The following is a 20,479-nucleotide window of genomic DNA, read 5'->3' on the forward strand; positions in this document are numbered from 1 at the left end:
GCTTCTTTAGGTTGAGTCCCTTGCTTATGCACGAGAGAGAAACTACCTTCTCCTCCATGCTTGTCTCTTTCTCCGAGAGCTTTACTTCTTAAGCACGAGAGAGAGAAAGAGAGAGAGCATCTCCCTCCTTCAAGCTTTATGCCGAGAGCCTTGCTTGCTCTTTTCCTTGGTCATCTGAGTCCGCTCTCGAGTGAGCTCCCTTATTTCTCCTTCCTCCTTCTAGCCTATGGCAGAGAGAGAGAGAGAGAGAGAGAGAGAGAGAGAGAGAGAGAGAGAGAGAGAGAGAGAGAGAGAGAGAGAGAGAGAGAGAGAGAGAGAGAGAGAGAGAGAGAGCAAAAAAGATCGTTCTTCTTTAATACAATTGTCATAAAATATAATATCTAACTTTACCAAATGATTTTCTCATATTAAACTGATCATTTAATATGGGAGAATAAACGGGAACAAGAGTTAGAATAGAGACATGTGCTTCTAGACCTGTCTCAACACGGGACCAAAAGGAGAGATGGTTGCATCTCAATAGGGGTCCAAAACGAGATGATCTATCAAAGACCAATGTGCAATAAGTGCTTCTAAACTTATATCGGCAGGGGACCAAGAGGAGAGATGGTTACATCTCAATAGGGGTCCAAAACGAGGTAGTCTATCAAAGAGCAATGTGCAACTAATGAAGCTTAAAAGACCTTAGGTTTAGCTTCATTAAAGACCTCCAATGGTTAGTGTTAAAAGTCCTTTGACCTTAAGCAAGCTAGGGCTGAGCTTGAGGTGGGAACCCGACCTAAACTTAAGCAAGCTAGGGCTGTGCTTGAGGTGGGAACCTTAAGCAAGCTAGGGTTGTGCTTGAGGTGGGAACTCGACCTAAACGTAAGCAAGCTAGGGCTGTGCTTGATGTGGGAACCCGACCTAAACTTAAGCAAGCTAAGGCTATGCTTGAGGTGGGAACCCCACCTAAGGTGCTTGTCATGCTTGATGACTAAGTTACTTGATGTACTTGCCACATTTAATGAGGAATTTTCTTGAGAAGCTTCCTATGCATAGGGGGTAAGATGCTTGAGTCAAAAAGAGAACTTACTCACTTAATGAGGAAGTTTCTTGAGAAACTTCCTATGCATAAAAATCTCAAAGTTAGGGGAATTCTAAAAGAGCACATGGGACACATGTCAGACTCTCACTAAGCTTAACCACATGGTGTGCTTGAATGCTATTGGTTGGGCTAAAGAGGGGTCCAATGAGATTCTACTTCCATCTCTAAAAATATCTAGATATTTTCAAGCTCTCTCTTTCTAAGGGGTAAGGAGGACACTTGTCAAAAGACTACCCATATGCTTGACTGCATGCTGGATGTGATTGGCTAAGGGAGAGGGGTCCAATGAGCTTGTAGCAAGTAGAATCTTCACCCAAATCAAGAAAGGGGGGGGTGCTAGGGGGATATACTCCACACACACACACACTCATTTGCAAGGCTATTCTCACTTGGTGAAAGTTGAGGAACACCACCTCCTTCTCCAAGCTTGTGAGAGTGAAAGCCTACACCAACACTCTTGGCTATGGAATGCAAATCCAACCAAGAGCTATGCTTCAATGCTTAAGCTTGCCATATTCTCCATCTTCATTACTATGATATTATATATGCTAGCAAGAAGAGTAATGATAAGTGAGGAACTATTTCTTTCTCCTATGGAATGTTTCTTCTTCCTCTTCCCTATCCTCATTCCCCGCTAGCTCTCTCCACCTTCGAAGGTGTTTGAGGCCTTGGGACTGAGGCTTGGGATAGTTAATGCTTTCTTCAAGTTTATGTTATGCTTGTGATGCATGAAGCTTTCCATCTTCATTGCATCACCTAGGTTACAAGGAACACAAAGATTGTATTGTACCAAGTCTCTCTTGATGGGAGAAACTATAATACAAATTCCTATTGGAGGGGGGACCGGCTCCATATGAATCCGGTCGTCAACTATTGTCATGTTCTCTAAACTCTCTCTCTTGCAAAAGTAATGTTCATGCCAAGTTAACTAGGTACCATGTTTATGTTTCTACCATCAATTAAGTTCACCCGCTATGCTCACAAAGTAATCTCTCAAAAGTGCTTCACCTAATTTCCTAATTTCGCTATTCTCAAAGTTCATAGGCCATTTCCATTACATTGGCATCAGAGCATTAGGTTTCTCTTTTCTTGCTTAAGAAGAGAGGTCCTTAAGTAGCCTATTAATGGTTGATTTTGTTAATTATTAGGGTAAGTGGGACTGGGATCTATTATTGGGTTTGTTGAGCCCACTTTGTGGGATATGGTGCACACCTCGAGAGCTTTGGTCTTAATAATCGAGTCTTTCTAGACTTGCCTACGTCTTTACCATTATTGAGCCATAAGAAATCCGAAAGGAGCTATCCCTCGGCAACTTTGCTATGTTAGACTCACTCCACTACTCTCTATAATTAACCAATTTGAGCCGTGGGTGTAGATACTTAAGTGCTTAGTTTCAAAGGCTAAGAGGAGTAGCAACAAAGGTTTTGAATTGCCAAATCATACACTAAGTAAACACATAAGGTCAATTAACATGGCTGACAATAACCGAGAGAGTAGAATGAACATTGATAACTTTGATTTTGCACATGAAGGTGCTAATGATGATGCCCCCATGTTTGTTAATTATCTTGTTACTAGGTTGCAACAAGCTATGGGCAACCCCTCTTTGCAAGCCGAAGTTACTCAACAATTTCGTGCCTATGGGATTTTATTTCCTCTCAAAGAGGAGAGAGATCTTAGGAGGCCTCTTGGTGAGACCCCCAAAAGAAGACTCTCTCCCATACGAGAGCAGGAATCCAAAGAACGAGAAAGTAATGACTCCCTAGGTTCCTCAAAAGATGTGGCTCCATGAAGATGGCGGTCTAGACAATCGCCAACTCCTCCCAAGAGGAAATGGTTAACCCATAGTCCTTCTCCTTGTCACTCTAAAAGGGAAGAGAGGAAACAAAGGAAGAAAAGGGCAAGAAAGAGGTCACCCTCTTCTCCTTCTTCTTCACCTTCCTCCTCTACCGATGAAAGCTATGGCTATTCTCCTAGAGAATACAAGAGGGGAGGACATCACAAATCTTACCCTGCGTGGCGAAGGTCACAAAAGTTAAAGAAGTTCAAAGAGGGAGGAAAGAGTATCTCTTTTCTCACCTATGATGGCACCTTTGGTGCTACCGACAAAGTATTGGCCTTCATCCAACAATTTGATGCGGCCTTTGGAGACGAGGACTTCATGTAGTCCTCCAAGCTACACCATGTAGCTATGCATTTCCAAAAATCGGCTCATCAATGGTGGGCTAGCCTTTGTGGCAATGGCAAAGCCCCAAAGACATGGAAAACTCTACGAGTTTCCATCATGAAGCAATTCCTTGCAAGTGATGCAAAGGACAAAGTGCTTACCAAATGGTGAAGTTTAAAGCTTCTCTCTCATGAGTCTATCCACAAATATGTGGACAAGTTTGGGATTTAAATCTCAAGACTACTATCTTTTAAAAGATATACTTTGCCATGCAAAAGAAACAATTTTGTGCGAGATTACCCAAAGAGATGGCGGAGTATGTCAACTCTCAATGGCCTAGTTCTATCACCAAAGTTATCCACCACACCATGGTTGCTTCGCGCATCAATTTCCAACAAGGGGCTAGACGGAATGTCAAGCCCATGGAAAATAAAGACAAAAATGATGCCAAGGGGAAAACCAATGCCCAAAATTCTTACAAGGCTATTCCAATAACAACAATTATTGGTCCAAGGAGAAGGGAGTTTACACAGGTAAATATAAACTCTCTCCTAAAGAGCTAGAATCTTTTAGTAAGGACCACAAATGTTTCAAGTGTGGGGAGCAAGGCCATGTTTATCGTCCTTGTCCCAAGAGAATTGCCCGCAATGAGACTCCTAGAGTCTCTATGTTTGAAGCTCCAAAAGAGGATGCTCATTGCCAAGGATTTCTCCTTTCCTATGCTTGGGGAAAGATGCAAGAGCATGATGCCTCCTGATGGACAAAAATCTTCAGGCCATCCAAATTCTCTTGAAGAGTACAAGAAACACCTCCAGGTAGCCTTTCAAGTTGTGATAGAGAATAATCTTTTCATTAATCAAAAGAAAAGTGATTTTTTCTACAAGAGATTCAATAATTAGGTCACATTATCTCTAAAGATGGAACCCGTATGGATGCAACAAAGTTAGAGGTAATAAAAAGATGGCCTAATCCAAGGAATCTACAAGAGGTACAAAGCTTTGTAGGTATGTGTGCCCATTACATGACTTAAAAAAACGTGTATTCATGGAGTGAAAAAGTACAAGAATCTTTTGAGAAGTTTATCTCTCAACGTGTGTTCACACTACTAGATCTCTCAAAGCCATTTGAGGTCCAATCTGATGCTTGTAGTGATTGCCTTGGAGCTATTTTGCTTCAAGAAGGGCATGCCATAGCATATGAGATTCAAAGACTCAACTTCAATAAGTGAGTATTGGGCAAATACAAAAAAGGCTATTAGCTATTCTATATGCCCTAAACACGAGGAACACTATCTCTTGGGGACTCCATTCATCCTACGAATGGATCACAAAACCTCAAGAACTTCATGACGCAAACCAAGCTCTCCGACAAACAAATGAGGTGGGACAATTTTCTTTTGTAATTTAAATTTCATATTGCTCACATTGTTGGCAAGCACAATCAAGTGGTCAATGCACTTTCACAACCACCAAGGGTAAATGTGGTGTCTATAGCAACTCACAATGATCTATCTTTTATGATAGATGAGAATGCTACGACCAAGACTTTAAGTATGTAATTACAGCCTTTGCAATAGGAAAGAAACAAGAACCATTCACCTTGAAGGATGGTTACCTTCCAAACGGAAATAGTCTATGTGTTAATCAACCATATAATACAAAAGTCATGTATGAATCCCATACTTCTCCTTATGCGGGGCAAAGAGGGATTCCATAGTCTACTCTTTGAGGAGTAGAAATGAATTTTTGTTGGTCTACCATGAAAAGTAAACATACAAGAGTATGTTTCAAAATGCGTGGTATACCAAAAGTTGAAAATTGATCGAAGGAAGCAAGTTGGATTGTTTCAGTTGACAGTCTTAACAAGAAAACACACTCTATGCTTGTCAAAAAAGACTATTAAGGCACATCAAATGGCAACCCTCTTCAGATCTCAAATTTTCAAGAATCATGGATTTCCAACATCTATAGTGTCGGACAAAGATCCTAGAATGACCAATAATTTTCTAGAAGGGTCTCTTTTGGAATTTAAGAAGTAGATTAAATTTCTCTTTCGGCCTATCATCCACAAACGGATGACCAAAGTGAAATAACTAATCAAATGTCCTTGAATCTACTAAAAGCCTATGTCATGGAAGTAGATCAATGTTAGAAGTACCTACCTCTTATAGAGTATGCCTACAATGACATTGTACACACTTCTATGGGGAAAGCACCTTTCGAGGTTAAAGAGGGAAGATCCAAAAGTCCCTTACTACTTCAATTACAGGGGAAGATCTTCGCTACTGATGAATATAGCTGAGACCTACAAGAATCTTTTCCAAAGATTAAAGGGGTTATATCCATTTCACAGGAAAGGCAAAAAGGGCTGCTGCTAATAAGCACAAAAGAGCCTTAGCCTTTAAGAAAAATGGTTGGGTCTTGCTAAAGTTTCTGAAGATTCATCTGAGGCATACTATGGGCAAGAGTCCTACGGACCACCAAGAGTATGATGCTAAACTAGCAAAAAGATACTACGGTCCTTAAAATTCTTAGGCCAGTCAATGATATGGCTTATCAATTGAAGTTGCCCAACCATTGGCTCATGCACCATGTTTTCCATCAGAACCTACATAATCCTTACAAAGGAGCGCCATCAAAAGAAGCAATAGTTGTTGCAGACCCTCCAAAAATCAAAGATCAAGAAGAAGTACTTCAACCTGAGTCCATCCTATGACATGAAGACAAGGTATTAAGAAACGGTAAGATTATATGACGATATCTTATTAAGTTTAAGAATTATTCTTTTAAAGATGCTAGATGAATGCAAAGAACCTAGCTTAAGGATAATATGAACCTTGTCAATGCTTACAATGTTGCACTAGATTAAGCATATGAAAATGCATTTTAAATGGAAAATGTTTTTGTCTTATAAGACTAGTTCTCTTTTTATTTTGCACAAATTTAAAAGTATGCATGCTTAGAATCATGTTTGTGGTGACGACATCTCCCAAACACCAAGTAGAACTTGTCACTCTACTTTGGAAGTATGATATGGACTAAAGAGCAGACATGCTTGCGGTAGCTACGTCTCCCAAGCACCAAATGGACTAGTCATCCATCTTGGAATGATGTCGTAGGGTAAAAAGGGATCCTCTACCCGCTAAAAAACATGGACTAATGACTAGGCTTTATCTTCTCTACCTCATAGTCGAGGACGACTATGATTTCAAGAGAGAGGTATTGTCATAAAATATAATATCTAACTTTACCAAATGATTTTCTCATATTAAACTGATCATTTAATATGGGAGAATAAACGGGAACAAGAGTTAGAATAGAGACATGTGCTTCTAGACCTGTCTCAACACGGGACCAAAAGGAGAGATGGTTGCATCTCAATAGGGGTCCAAAACGAGATGATCTATCAAAGACCAATGTGCAATAAGTGCTTCTAAACTTATCTCGGCAGGGGACCAAGAGGAGAGATGGTTACATCTCAATAGGGGTCCAAAACGAGGTAGTCTATCAAAGAGCAATGTGCAACTAATGAAGCTTAAAAGACCTTAGGTTTAGCTTCATTAAAGATCTCCAATGGTTAGTTTTAAAAGTCCTTTGACCTTAAGCAATTGACCTTAAGCAAGCTAGGGCTGAGCTTGAGGTGGGAACCCGACCTAAACTTAAGCAAGCTAGGGTTGTACTTGAGGTGGGAACCTTAAGAGAGCTAGGGTTGTGCTTGAGGTGGGAACCTTAAGAGAGCTAGGGTTGTGCTTGAGGTGGAACTCGACCTAAACTTAAGTAAGCTAGGGCTGTGCTTGATGTGGGAACCCGACCTAAACTTAAGCAAGCTAAGGCTGTGTTTGAGGTGGGAACCCCACCTAAGGTGCTTGTCACGCTTGATGACTAAGGTACTTGAGGTCTTGTCACATTTAATGAGGAATTTTCTTGAGAAGCTTCCTATGCATGGGGGGTAAGATGCTTGAGTCAAAAAGAGAACCTACTCACTTAATGAGGAAGTTGCTTGAGAAACTTCCTATGTATAAAAATCTCAAGTTAGGGGAATTCGAAAAGAGCACATGGGACACATGTCATACTCTCCCTCAGCTTAACCACATGGTGTGCTTGAATGCTATTGGTTGGGATAAAGAGGGGTCCATTGAGATTCTACTTCCATCTAACAAATATCTAGATATTTTCAAGCTCTCTCTGTTTAAGGGGTAAGGAGGACACTTGTCAAAAGACTACCCATAAGCTTGACTGCATGTTGGATGTGATTGGCTAAGGGGAGAGGGGTCCAATGAGCTTGTAGCAAGTAGAATCTTTGCCCAAAGCAAGAAAGGGGGGTGCTAGAGGGATATACTCCACACACATACACACTCATTTGCAAGGCTATTCTCACTTGGTGAAAGTTGAGGAACACCACCTCCTTCTCCAAGCTTGTGAGAGTGAAAGCCTACACCAACACTCTTGGCTATGGAATGCAAATCCAACCAAGAGCTATGCTTCAATGCTTAAGCTTTCCATATTCTCCATCTTCATTACTATGATATTATATATGCTAGCAAGAAGAGTAATGATAAGTGAGGAACTATTTCTTTCTCCTATGGAATGTTTCTTCTTCCTCTTCCCTATCCTCATTCCCCGCTAGCTCTCTCCACCTTCGAAGGTGTTTGAGGCCTTGGGACTGAGGCTTGGGATAGTTAATGCTTTCTTCAAGTTTATGTTATGCTTGTGATGCATGAAGCTTTCCATCTTCATTGCATCACCTAGGTTACAAGGAACACAAAGATTGTATTGTACCAAGTCTCTCTTGATGGGAGAAACTATAATACAAATTCCTATTGGAGGGGGGACCGGCTCCATATGAATCCGGTCGTCAACTATTGTCATGTTCTCTAAACTCTCTCTCTTGCAAAAGTAATGTTCATGCCAAGTTAACTAGGTACCTAGAGTTAACTAGGTAACTGCTTTCTCCCTTTTCTTCTTCTCCTTCTTTCTTTCCTTTTTCTTCTTCTCCTTCGACGGCGCTCCTCTCCTCCCCTACTTTCTTTTCCCTTTCTTTCCTTTGCATGACTTGCTCTTCTCTAAAAATAAAAAAATTTCATCAATGCTTTTTAAGAGGGGCAAGGACAGCACCATCGTTGCCCTCTCTCTTTTTCTCTAAAAACCACTTGATGGTGAATGAAAGATCATACCACACATTTGGTTCACATGCCGATCGATCACAAGCACGACATTTTTCTCCAACATCCCTTGATTAGCAATATCATCGTGAATTTTATTGCCCACTCTAGTACTTTGAACGTCGCCACAGACCTTCCCTATTTGGTTAAAATAGTTCGGAGCTTTTGTTGCCGTAGACATTTGGACATATCTTGACATCTGTGTTCTCCAATAAACGGCATTTTGAACCAAGAGCTTATCAAGAACTTTATGTGCTCCCATAACAGCACCACGTTTGGTATACATCTCAACTGAAGCACTGCCAATCACATCACCTTGAGCATCACTTCTTGGTCTCGACCAATGCACACCAAACTGTAAAATTCATCAGATCTCCCCCCCTCCCCCCCCCCCCCCCCCCCCCCCCCCCCCCCCCCGGCTAACAACTATTGTCGACTTCAAATCGCCATAACTTGCCCGTCGGGATTCAGTTTGTCATGATGTCACTTCCTATGGCCTTCATATGTTGCATAGAAAACACACATCCCTTGGCGAGGCTTCAAAAACCTCACATGACACACCGATCAAGACGATCTAACTGGCACAAAATCAACCCCTGATGAAACTCAAAGTGCCGATTTCTTGGAAACGAGAACTCCGATTGTTGATCTGAAAAGACTGACGTGCTTCACAAAGTGAGCACTTCAAGCCCGTGCATTCACTTCATTTTTGTCACCTTAGCTACAGTTGCCCAATCCGGTACGGATCAAACTGCCATAACTTCTTCACCGTAGCTCCAATCGACGAGTCGTACAGACAGGCCGGTAGAGCACTTCAAGTACTGCAGTTCTAGATCATAATCTCCCATTTGTGCTCACTTCAAGCATACTCCTTTTTAACATCATTAAGGCATCTGTTGCCCCTTTAAAGCCGCATCTGGCATACATTAATCATTAAATTTGGCCTCTTATCAAGCACTGATCACTGCTTAATAAATGTGTAGGCTTCAAAGAAGCTAAGCTTGCATTTCTTTGCTCTTTTTTCCATCATGGAAGTGGAGCTGCACGACAACGCGAGGCTTAGTTATTCATTCATCCTCCCAACTATGCCTTAAACCTCACAACTATGCCAAAATCGGCATAGTCACAAAGAGTAGGCTTAGTAACTCATTAAATGCTCCTTTTTGCGTGTGATCAATAATAAGGTTTAGTTATTTGTGCAAATAACTAATAACTAAGCCTCGCGTGACCATAGCCTTACGAGATCTTGGCTTGATAACTTGCGTGGATTTGCCATTATGACAACGTGCAAAAGGCTACAAGCGTTCAAATTTGAAACGAATCTGTATGTTGTTCTACTGTAGCCTTTGCATATTGCCTTTGGTTCTAGCATCATTAGCTATACAAAAGCTAGCCATTCTTCCTTTCACCTCCAATGCCCAACAATCACTGCTTTTGCACAAGAGGGAGAAGATGGTCACCGGAAGGAAGCCGGCTAGATCATGCTCTAAGTATGGGTAGCTTAGAGAACGGAAATTAGAGCATTGTCTCTTGATCTGTAGGCTTCTCTATCATAGGTAACCAACCTCTCTCTGTCTATGTGTGTCATGTGTATGTGTGTGTGTGTGTGGGAGACAACGAACTCTTAGCAGGGGACAAAGGGATGCAACAACAATAGTGGCATCGTATGCAGAACCAATAGCTCTAGCAGCTACAGTTGTAGCAATGGAAGTGGTTGCAGTAATAATAGCATCAATGGTTGCATTAGCCTACAGAACAGAGGGCATATTAGTGGTGAAGGAAAAATAAAGATACCGCAGGGGCCGAGTAATGAACATGGGCGGCAGGGAAGCATCAAACGCGCATGCACACACACACATGCATAGTTGTGATGCACTGGGATTGGCCCCAACTCTCATTTGCCCAAGGTTTACAACCATCATCGCCCATTCTAGCAATTTCTTGCTTATGCTGCTCACCTTGCTTTTCCATAATTTCACAACTCATTTCAGCTCCCATGGTGATCAACCACACATGTTTATGAATTTCTCAAGTTTGTGAGCAAGCTCCGCAAATTCTACTAGAGAACTATCGAGAGAGACGTGTGCAGGTGTGGCAAGTGAAGATGACCATAATGTGTGAGATTATCTCCGAGCGAGAGAGAGAGAGAGAGAGAGAGAGAGAGAGAGAGAGAGAGAGAGAGAGGTTTGATATGTGCAGCTACAACATGCATTCATGTGGCAATGTGAATAGGTGGATATAAGTAGTGTTGGTGGTGAAATTTTGAAGCTTAGACAAATTGATGCTTCAAAGCAGTGTTGTCTAGCTATCAATGTCACAAGTCTCTTGCAATGTATACCTAAAATCCCCTTTAATGTTAATTGAAAGTTATCCTTCATTATGTGTAGCGCAATAAGCCTACATGTCTTGCACACATTCCTAACAATATAACAGGACACAATAGGGCATATCCTTCATGTTTTCCACTCTAGTATCATAAGGGTAATATGGTCATTTCACCTATGCAAATTACTCTCTCTCTCTCTCTCTCTCTCTCTCTCTCTCTCTCTCTCTCTCTCTCTCCTTGCCTAATTCATCACACTCAATACAATTAATTTGACTAGGCAAGTGTGTGCGCGCATGTGCGTGCACCTGTGCCTGTGTGCACAATGCCTAAAGGCTATTACAATGCTAAAACAAGAGCATATGGAGGTAGCAAGCTTCGTGTGGTTTTATGTCTACACCTAAGGTGAAAAACTACTACCTCCAGACTCTAGAGTCCATTTTCTATTCCAACTCTTTTTCAATGAATCTATGCCAACAAAGGCCTACTCTTTTTTAATGTAGTCTAGGCCTAGGGTTCCACCACTCTTCTTATCCTATGAGTAAATAGGGATGAACTCTACAACACGCTAAAGGGCATATTGCTATATTGGTAGGAACACATGGGAGCTGGACACTTTGAATGCAGGTAGGAAATCTCTCTCTCTCTCTCTCTCTCTCTCTCTCTCTCTCTCTCTCTCTCATTTCATTGCCTAATTAACCTATAGGAAGGAGGGTCAAAGAGTTCTTAGAGCTATTGTTTGCGCTACCATTGCCGAGTGAAAATATGATAAAAGAGAATTGGATGACACGATAAAAGAAAACAACAAGCTAGACTTGCAATTGCTAGATCATCTATTCTACTATATTATGGAGAGTCACATTCCGGCATGTCATGTGGCTCAACAAGATATTTTCAGCATATGCTGTTGAGAGCAAATCGCGACACGGATCCCGATGGCCTCGAAAACGCCGGGAGCCGATGCACGTTGCAAGCCGGTCACTGTGAAGCGAACAGGGAGGGCACCACCTAGCTTTTAGCAGATAGGACGCAGACAACAGTAATTTGAAATATCACGGACTTTCCACACACACACACACACACACACACACACAGAGGGAAAATGACGGGTGATGAAAACCGTCGGGGGTGTGAGGGAGAATTATTTTCTTGCAATATTTACAGCAACCTTATTTCCGACGAGGTGGTAAATCATGCTGATAGAGAGATAGAGGGAGAAATAGTGAGCCTACTTGGTGCGTTCTCTAGAGATGACTCACCGACACGAGAACCTTGCTAACATGAGTGTGTGTGCATCGACCACTGGAGTTGAGATGTAGACATAGCTTCTTTACATAGTACAAATTCCCAAAGAAAATCGCTACACTAAGTCCCCTCTCTTGTGATGCAAATGTTGCCAATTCCTCCCACCAAAATACTACCAAGTGCTGACCTCTGATGAACTTGCCCCCCCCCCCCACCCTCCCCGAAGTGACCTCTCAGTGCCTCTTTATAGGTGTTGGGTGCTTTACATTAGGGTAATCTGATTAGATTAGGGTAATCTAATCAGGGGAGACAAAGCAAGGTGGTGGGCCCTGGGTGGTTGACCCTTGCTTTGTCTTGGAAAATATTATAAGGAAAACCTCTAGGTGCCTTTGTGACCTTCACCTAGAGAGATGAGAATTACAAAATTGGGAGTTTTACAAGATTTGGTTTGAAACTAGAAAAATGACGACAACCTACGAACTTTTACTGAAGAGGGCATCGTGGATGCAATGTCGGTGAACGACGGCCTAGCTGGTGCGTCGTTGTAGCGCATTCGTCACTTCCGGGGTCGGTCGGGGCATGCCTTCGGCGCCTTTGCTTGTTTTGGTGTCCACGACGCGCGACTTGGCCGCCTCCTTTTGTTTTGTTGATGACATCGATGTCCTTCGGTTTTTATAATTTTTTTTGGTGTGTACGTATATGTGTGCGTGTTGTTTATGTATGTATGTGAGGGCGCGTGGATGTGTGTGTATATATATGAGTGTGTAAATGCATGCCGTGTGTGTGTAGGCGGGAGAGTATGTGCGCGGGAACAAGGGAGTGTAAGCTAATATATATATAATTTTTTTTGGTTTTTTTTTTCTCTCGGTTGCTTGCTGCAGAGATTGTGAGGAGGTTGTGTGAGTGTGTAGGCGAGGTGGTGTGTGTGTGTGTGTGTGTGTGTGTGTGTGTGTGTGTGTGTGTGTGTTTCTAAGAGAGAGAGAAAGCGATTCTATGAACGGCTGCGCCTGTGGGCTGACGACACAGAGGGTGAGCGGGAGAAAAAGCGAGAGAGGGGGAGGGATCTTGAGAGGGAAGGGAGTGTGTGTGTGTGTAGTGGGTGTGTGGAATAAGAGAGAGAGAATTGTCTGTTGTGCGGCATGTGGGCTCGACATAGAGGGAGCGCAAGTGAGAAATGGTGGGGTGAGGTGGCGAGAGAGAGAGAGAGAGAGAGAGAGAGAGGGCCCTGTATGCTGGCGCTTGCACATGCCTTGAGCACCGAGAGCGAGAGAGAGAGAGAGAGTGAGTTAGATGATGCTTGGCTCGGGGTGGCCCGTGGCCAACAGAGAGTGAGGGAATGGGGGGGGGGATTTTTTTGTCAACGAGGTGGGGAAGGGACGGTGCGGCTGAGGGAGGGTTTGGAGGGGTGTTTGGGTGTGGTTGTAGGGGAAGAGAGCGAGAGAGGGAGCCCTGTACATGGCGGGCTCCTACACCAAGGGGGAGAGAGAGAGAGAGAGAGAGAGAGAGAGAGAGAGAGAGAGAGAGAGAGAGAGAGAGAGAGAGAGAGTGGGGGGGGGAAGAGAGAGAGGGTATGTGTGGGTGAATTACGCGAGAGAGAGAGAGAGAGAGAGAGAGAGAGAGAGAGAGAGAGAGAGAGAAAGAGAGAGAGAGAGAGAGAGAGAGAGAGAGAGTTCATGAATGGCGGGGCCGCTCACTCAGAGGGCGGGAGAGAGTGAGAGCTAATTGAGGGAGGGGAAGATAGGGGAGGATAGAGCGGTGGTCTGTCGGTGGGAAGAAAACAAGAGGGGGGAGAGATGGGGGGGAAAGGGAAGCCGAGGGGGTGTGGACGAGAGGGAAAAAGGAGGGGTGAGGTATGGCGGCCCGCTGGGCTGGGATATGGACGAGCGAGAGCTTGTGAATAATGAAAGAGAGAGATTTTTTTACAAAAATTGATGGCCCGCTGGGGAATAGTGGAAATGTTTTTTTTATGCACCCATTGGGCCGGTGATGCAGTGGCAGGGTAAGTGAGAGAGAGAGTGTGGCGAAGCCGAGCAGCAGGAGAGAGAGGGCTCTGTCTTCTGGCGATAATGGAGAGATGTGGCCAAATTGGTGGCGCCCCGCGAGTGGTTAAGCCTAGAGGGGTGGTGAATGTTAAAGAAACTTTTCTTTTTTTTCGTTTTCCCTTGGTAATATGCTCTCCCCTTCTTGGGGTTTAGTTCTTGCGGTTGCGGTTTTGAAAACCGGCCGTCATTAGCCCTCCCGTCTGGCTAGAGGCATTCGCGCTTCTAGCCCTACCTCTGATTCTTTAGTTGCGGAGTTGGAGGGTTCTTCCTCTTCTTGAATATATAGCATGAACTCTAGATCAAACCTAAGGAAATACCTCTTTGGCCTCCATCCATTGACTCTAGTCTTGTGAATTTTCCCATCTGCTTCCATCAGCTTATAGCTGCCATTGTCATAGCGCCTTTTGACAATGAATGTTCCTTCCCATTGGGGTTGAAGTTTCTTGTCCTTCCTGGTGTCAAATTTGTTGTCTTATCTCAATACTAACATGCCTTTTTCCAAGACCTTTTCCTTAAGCCCTTGATTGAAGGTGAGCCGGTGTCGCTCTGCCTGCGTTGCATAGTGATTGATTGCATCTTCCCTATCTAGTTGGAGCCTTTCCAGATCCAGGATGCGGTTGCAGAGATTTACAATTGGGCGTTGTAATTGGCTAGCAATGACTCGTAAGATTGCTATCTGTACCTCAATGGGCAGAATTGCCTCCTTTCCGTAAACTAGATGGAAAGGGGTGAAACCTAATGTTCGGAACGTCGTTCGGTAGGCCCATAGAGCGGCCATGAGATGTTTATCCCAGTCTCCTGTGTGGTTATTCACCTGCTTTGTGATGATTTTGTAGATCATTCCGTTTACCTTTTCTATTAGGCCATTACACTGTGGATAGTATGGTGTGGAATGTCGACGTGTAATGCCTAACTTTTTCATCAGTTCTCCCCACCAGATCTCCTTTGAAACCTGGTCCCCTATCAGATATTATCTCAAGAGGAGTGCCAAAATGGCAACAGATGTGCTCAAATATGAACTTTGCTACCTCTTGGGATGTAATGCGGGTGGTGGCTGCTGCTTCCGCCCATCGGGTCATGTAGTCTACACCAACTAGAATGTATAGTTTACCTGATTGGGCCCTTGGTAGAGGACTGATTGCATCTATTCCCCATTTCTCAAATGGACCGTATGCGATGATAGGAGTCTGTGGTTCATAGGTTAGTGTGCGATCACTGGCGACTTGACAGGCCTTGCACGTTTTACACCAATGATGCACATCCCTGTTCAGACTAGGCCAAGAGTATCCTGCCTATAGAATCTTCCTACTCGTGATATCTAGAGCAAAATGACCGCCGCAGACACCATCATGGCAACTTGAAATTACCTTTGTGATCTCACTGGAGGTTGGTACTCGCCTGAGAATCTGATCCTTGCCTTTACAATACAAGTGGTCGTTTACAAGGCGGTATCTTGTAGCCTTCGTTACCAACCACTGTTTCTGGCCCCTAGTGTACCCTTCCGGACATTCCCCTGTGTCTAAAAAGCTGATAATATCAGGCATAGCATCACTACCTTGAAAGAGGGGTAGTTTTAGTCTAATTGCTCCTATGGGAACGTCTTGTATTCTTTCCTTGGCTAGAGCATCTGCCTCTTGATTTTCTGTCTTGGGGACATGAAATAATTGCACTTCTTCGAACTTCCTTAAAAGATTTTTAATTTTTGGCGTAGTTGACCAAGTAAAACCTGATTTTTACAAACCCAAGTGCCGTTTATCTGCTTTATCAAAAGAAGAGCATCGCCAAACACATTTAGGCGTTGAATCCCTTTCAAAATAAACTATTCTAACCCAAGAATTAAAGTTGCATACTCTGCTTCTTTGTCGGAGTGGGAGTGTAATAGCTGCCCGATGGAGAATACCCTTTCCTGTTGCTCATTGAAAATGATGATGCCAGTTGTTTGCAGAGTGGTCCATTGTTCTCTTGTATGCTCCGTCAAAGAAAAGACAGTGAGCTCTTTCTAGTTTAGGACTTTCTACCATTGGTGTCTCTTCTTTTGCTTCTGTGTTGACCTTTAGCTTCTTCTCATAGTGGCGATGAGTAAGAATACCCGCTAAAATAGCCCTGGTGGAGTTTTCTACTTGCATGGTGTAGTCAAACTCTTGTAACCTAACTAGCCATTTAGAGATCATAGATGATACATCCATGTGTCGCATTACATACGGAAAAACCTCCTTCATTGTCAAAATAACAAAGGGTCTAGGCAGTAGATAGGAGCGGAACTTTGTGGTAGCAAACATTAGTGCGAGCACCATGTGTTCTACTGCGGTGAATCCCTTTTCTGATGGGGTCATGATATGACTAGAGAAGTAGATAGGACGCATGAAAGAAGTTTGGGGGTCCTTTTGCATTAGTACGGCTCCAGGTGTATCACTTCCGACAGTGGGGTTGACATAAAATGGCTCGTCCCATCTGGGGGGTGAAATAGTGGGAAGCGTAGCTAGGATTTGCTTCACCTCAATAAATTGCTACTCATTTTCTTCACTCCATGAGAAGACATCCCTCTGGGTGACTTGTTGTAGAGGGAGAACCACTTGAGATAGCAAGTGGATGAACCTGCTTAAGTATCTTACCTTCTGAAGGAAAGAGACCAACTGCTTAGCTGTGGTGGTTGATGACAAAGATACCAAACCTTGAATCTTGTTGGGATCAGCCTCGATCCCTTTTGCTAAAATTACATGGCCAAGGAGAGTGACTTTTCTTTCACCAATGTGACACTTATCCACGTTGAGTTGGCCACCCAAGGTTTGCAGTCTGGTTAGGCCATCATAGACTTTGCTCAAATGGAGGGAGCGTTAACTATAGATGCAAAAATCATCTATGAAGACCCGTATTGACGTTCCAAAGTATGGTTGGAAGACAAAAGTCACATAGCGCTAGAATGTGGCCAGAGCGTTGGTGAAGCCAAAAGGAATCACTCTGTAAGCAAAATCCTGAGTAGCCATCACATACTGTGTAGCGCTCATGACCTACCACTTCATTGAGAATTTCATCTTGGAATGGGAGGGGAAAGTGATCCCTCTTTGTGGCCGCATTGAGAGGTTTATAGTCCACACAGACTCTCCACTTGCCATTCTTCTTTGGTGTTACCACTATTGGAGAGACCCATTCTAAGTCTTCAATGGGGTAGATGAAACCTGCCTGTAGCAAATTCCTCACTTCTTTGAGTAGTGCCTCTTGTTGGATTACCCCAAGTCTTCTGAGCTTTTGCACTACGGGTTTACTTCCTTCCTTGAGTTTTATGCATTGTTGTACTACTGTGATTCCTATGATCTTATCAGAACCATCAATGAACAAAGTAGTGAAGTTACCTAGCATGGAGACATATTCCTTCCTCTCTTCATCGGTTACCTCATTGGAGAGAATCCGATGTAACTTACTTGTATCCTCTAAGGATTGCGTACCTGATGGTCCTCCTTGGTTTATCGGTGGTGCTTCAGATTGTGTCAATCTTTTTGGGTCTTTAAGGATGACCCCCATCACTTCGATGCTACTGTCACTCTCTTCAGTTGTTGTTGTGTCTTCTTCTGAGGTGGACAAATAGTCACTGGTGGACTCATCTTCTGAAGCCTCCAAGATCATGTTGCGTTGCTTCCCAGTCCTCATGTCGTAAAATATGGACTTCCCTTTAGCATCCTTCATTTAAATCATTCCGGTACTTGAGTCTTGCTTAGCTTCCATAGCCATGAGCCAGGGTCTCCCAAGAATGATAGGGTAGCCCTCCCCTTTGTGTGGCATGACAAAAATGTCTACCTCCACTTCTATATTAAATGCCTTTACTTTCACCGCATTCACAATGCCTACGCATTTCACTCTTATGTTATTTGCCATTTTGGCTTGGCAGGGTACCGGATTACTCACCTCTAGGCCTAGTGTTGAAGGGTAAATACAAAGTCGGATATGTAGTCAAATATCGGATGTATTGTCTGATTGTTAGTAGCTAGTCAGATATTGTAAGCCTGATCGGATATTGTTACTATATGCCAAGAATCAGACAGTTATAAATGAATTCAGGTCGCAGCTTTATATTGGGGATTGGGGAACTTTGGAAGGACGGGATTGTATTGAGTCTTGTTTTGGAGAACTGGTATTGGGCATTTTCTTGATATACAATTTTTGATGTTTGTCTGAGTTCTCGCTCTCTCATCATCTCTATGATTTTTCCTACTTTTGTTACACACACAGTACTGCTTAGCTCTGAATTTATATGAATCCAATCTCTTGGTGATTATCTATTGTATGTGTGATTATCCAACAACACATTGGCGATCCCGTTGTCTACAGATCTCGCATTGAAACTGTAATTCAGTTTCTAAGGGTTGTACTGTGCTTTGGGTATTATTCAAAAATGATGCATGTCCGAGAGGGGTAGGAGAAGGTCAAGAGTGTACTATACCCGTGCTCAGACTCAAGCAGGGAATATAGATCCCTTTCATTATGATTCTTTAAGCGATGATAATGCACCTTTTGCACCACCTAAAGTTCCATTGCTGAATCAAGGACAGGGTAGTGACGGAGCATCAGAGGAAAGGTCAATGAGGAAATTCTTGGGGGCACTACTCTTGGCAAGAAGACCAAATAGAAGTAGACGTCAACTAAGCTTTGACCCACTGTTGTTAGCTCTTGGGCAAAGACCTAGGAGGCAGCAACAACCTATTCAGATGGATCAACCACCCCCTAATCCACATATCAAATCAGAAAAGTTCCAAGGACAGGTCTAAGGAGGATGCAGATTTCCATGTGGCTCAGTTTGAAACCAGGTGGCAAGCTAGTGGATATCAGGGTATCTTCCTTGATAATATCAAATTACAGCATTTTGCACCTACTTTGGAAGGTAAGGCTATGAGTTGGTTTAGCCAATATGGTGTTGCTCATTTTATAACTTATGATGAGTTGAAAGTTTCTTTCTTGCAAAGATTTATAAAGGAGAAAACTCCTACTGATGTTCTGAGTAAACTCAGAAGAATTAAACAGGGTTTAATATTGGTGGAAGATTTTGCCCAAAAATTCAGGATTTTGGATGAGAGGCTTCAAGGTAATGAGAGGCCCACTAATGAAATGTTGGTAGGGTACTTTCTCAAAGGGTTAAGGACAGCTTTGAAGAATGTTGTGGCAAGTATTGATATTGTAGGTGGTTTTGACAATTTGGTGGCAGCTGCATCTAGAGTTGAGAAAAGATTGGGCATGACTAAGTCCAGAAGCAGGAAGAGTTCTGATTCCAGTGGTCATTCTACAACGACTGAACACTCAGAATCGGATTCTCAGTCTGAAGTTTCATCTGATAGTGACAGTAGCAAAAGTAAAGTGAGGAAGAAAAAGGGGTCTCCAAGCAGTGGTAAGAAAAAGGATAAGAAGGATGCTGAAGATGAATTGGTGCAGAAATTGAAGGGTATAGGTTATTCTATTCTTGCTTCAAGTGACAAGAGGTTTTGTGAAATCTGTGAAAAGGATGGACATACCAGTGCTCAATGCTGGTATAATCCAAAGCAAAGAAATAAACCACCTCCCAATGTGGGTAGGGGTAGGGACTATGGCTGATATAAATCAGGTGGCTCCTTTCAAGGAAAGACCACCATTTCAGGGACCTCCCAGACAGCCAGGAAAAAATCAGGATAATAATCAGAGGAGACCACAAGGAGTCAAGCCTTGTGTGTATTGTGGAGATCCTAATCATTTTGTAGGAATCCAATGTAACTTATGGGTCAAACACAGAGAAGAAAGGGGGATACCTGTTGTACCTTATAATCAAGACAATCAGCAGGCAAGACCACAACCAACTCCTCAAAATCCGCCTCAGGCTCAGGCTAATGTTATCATTATTGACATTCCAATTTTTATGCCACCTGTACATGGACCAGCTTCCTCTGTTATTATTGAGGAAATACCTGATGAGGATGCAGGTAAAAACTATTCTGATTTGAGCTTTGAGGGAATTGAGGTTTTGGCAGTAACTAGGTCCAAGGCCAAGGGTCCTATTGACTGGGAACAACAAAAAGAGATCAGAGATAGGGTGCACCAACAGGTGGAAAAGGAACAAAGACATCAGGTTTTGGATAATGGAGTCTCAGAGTTAGCAGAATCTTCATCTCTTAACAGGGAGGAGGTGCAGGTTTAAGGTGAAGCAAGGGATTGGTTTGAATCACTGATTAACTCTCCTTTGCAATTGTCCTTAGATCAGATGCTATGTTTGGTTCTAGCTTTCAGGGAAAGATTGTTGAATAAATTGTTGGGTAGAGGAGCTAAATTGTCCTCACAACCCATTATTGAACCAGGTGTTCACTCTATCCACCCTTCTAATGTTGATTTTGTAGTACCAGTGATTCAGGTGACTTTTCAAGGAAGACTATTTGAAGAAGTATTGCTTGATGGAGGATCTGGAGTGAACATATTACCTGAATCTGTGTATCTTGCTATGAAT

Source organism: Adiantum capillus-veneris, chromosome 11 (assembly GCF_014529385.1).
Source record: "Adiantum capillus-veneris isolate H3 chromosome 11, ASM1452938v2, whole genome shotgun sequence".
Classification (NCBI taxonomy): Eukaryota; Viridiplantae; Streptophyta; class Polypodiopsida; order Polypodiales; family Pteridaceae; genus Adiantum; species Adiantum capillus-veneris.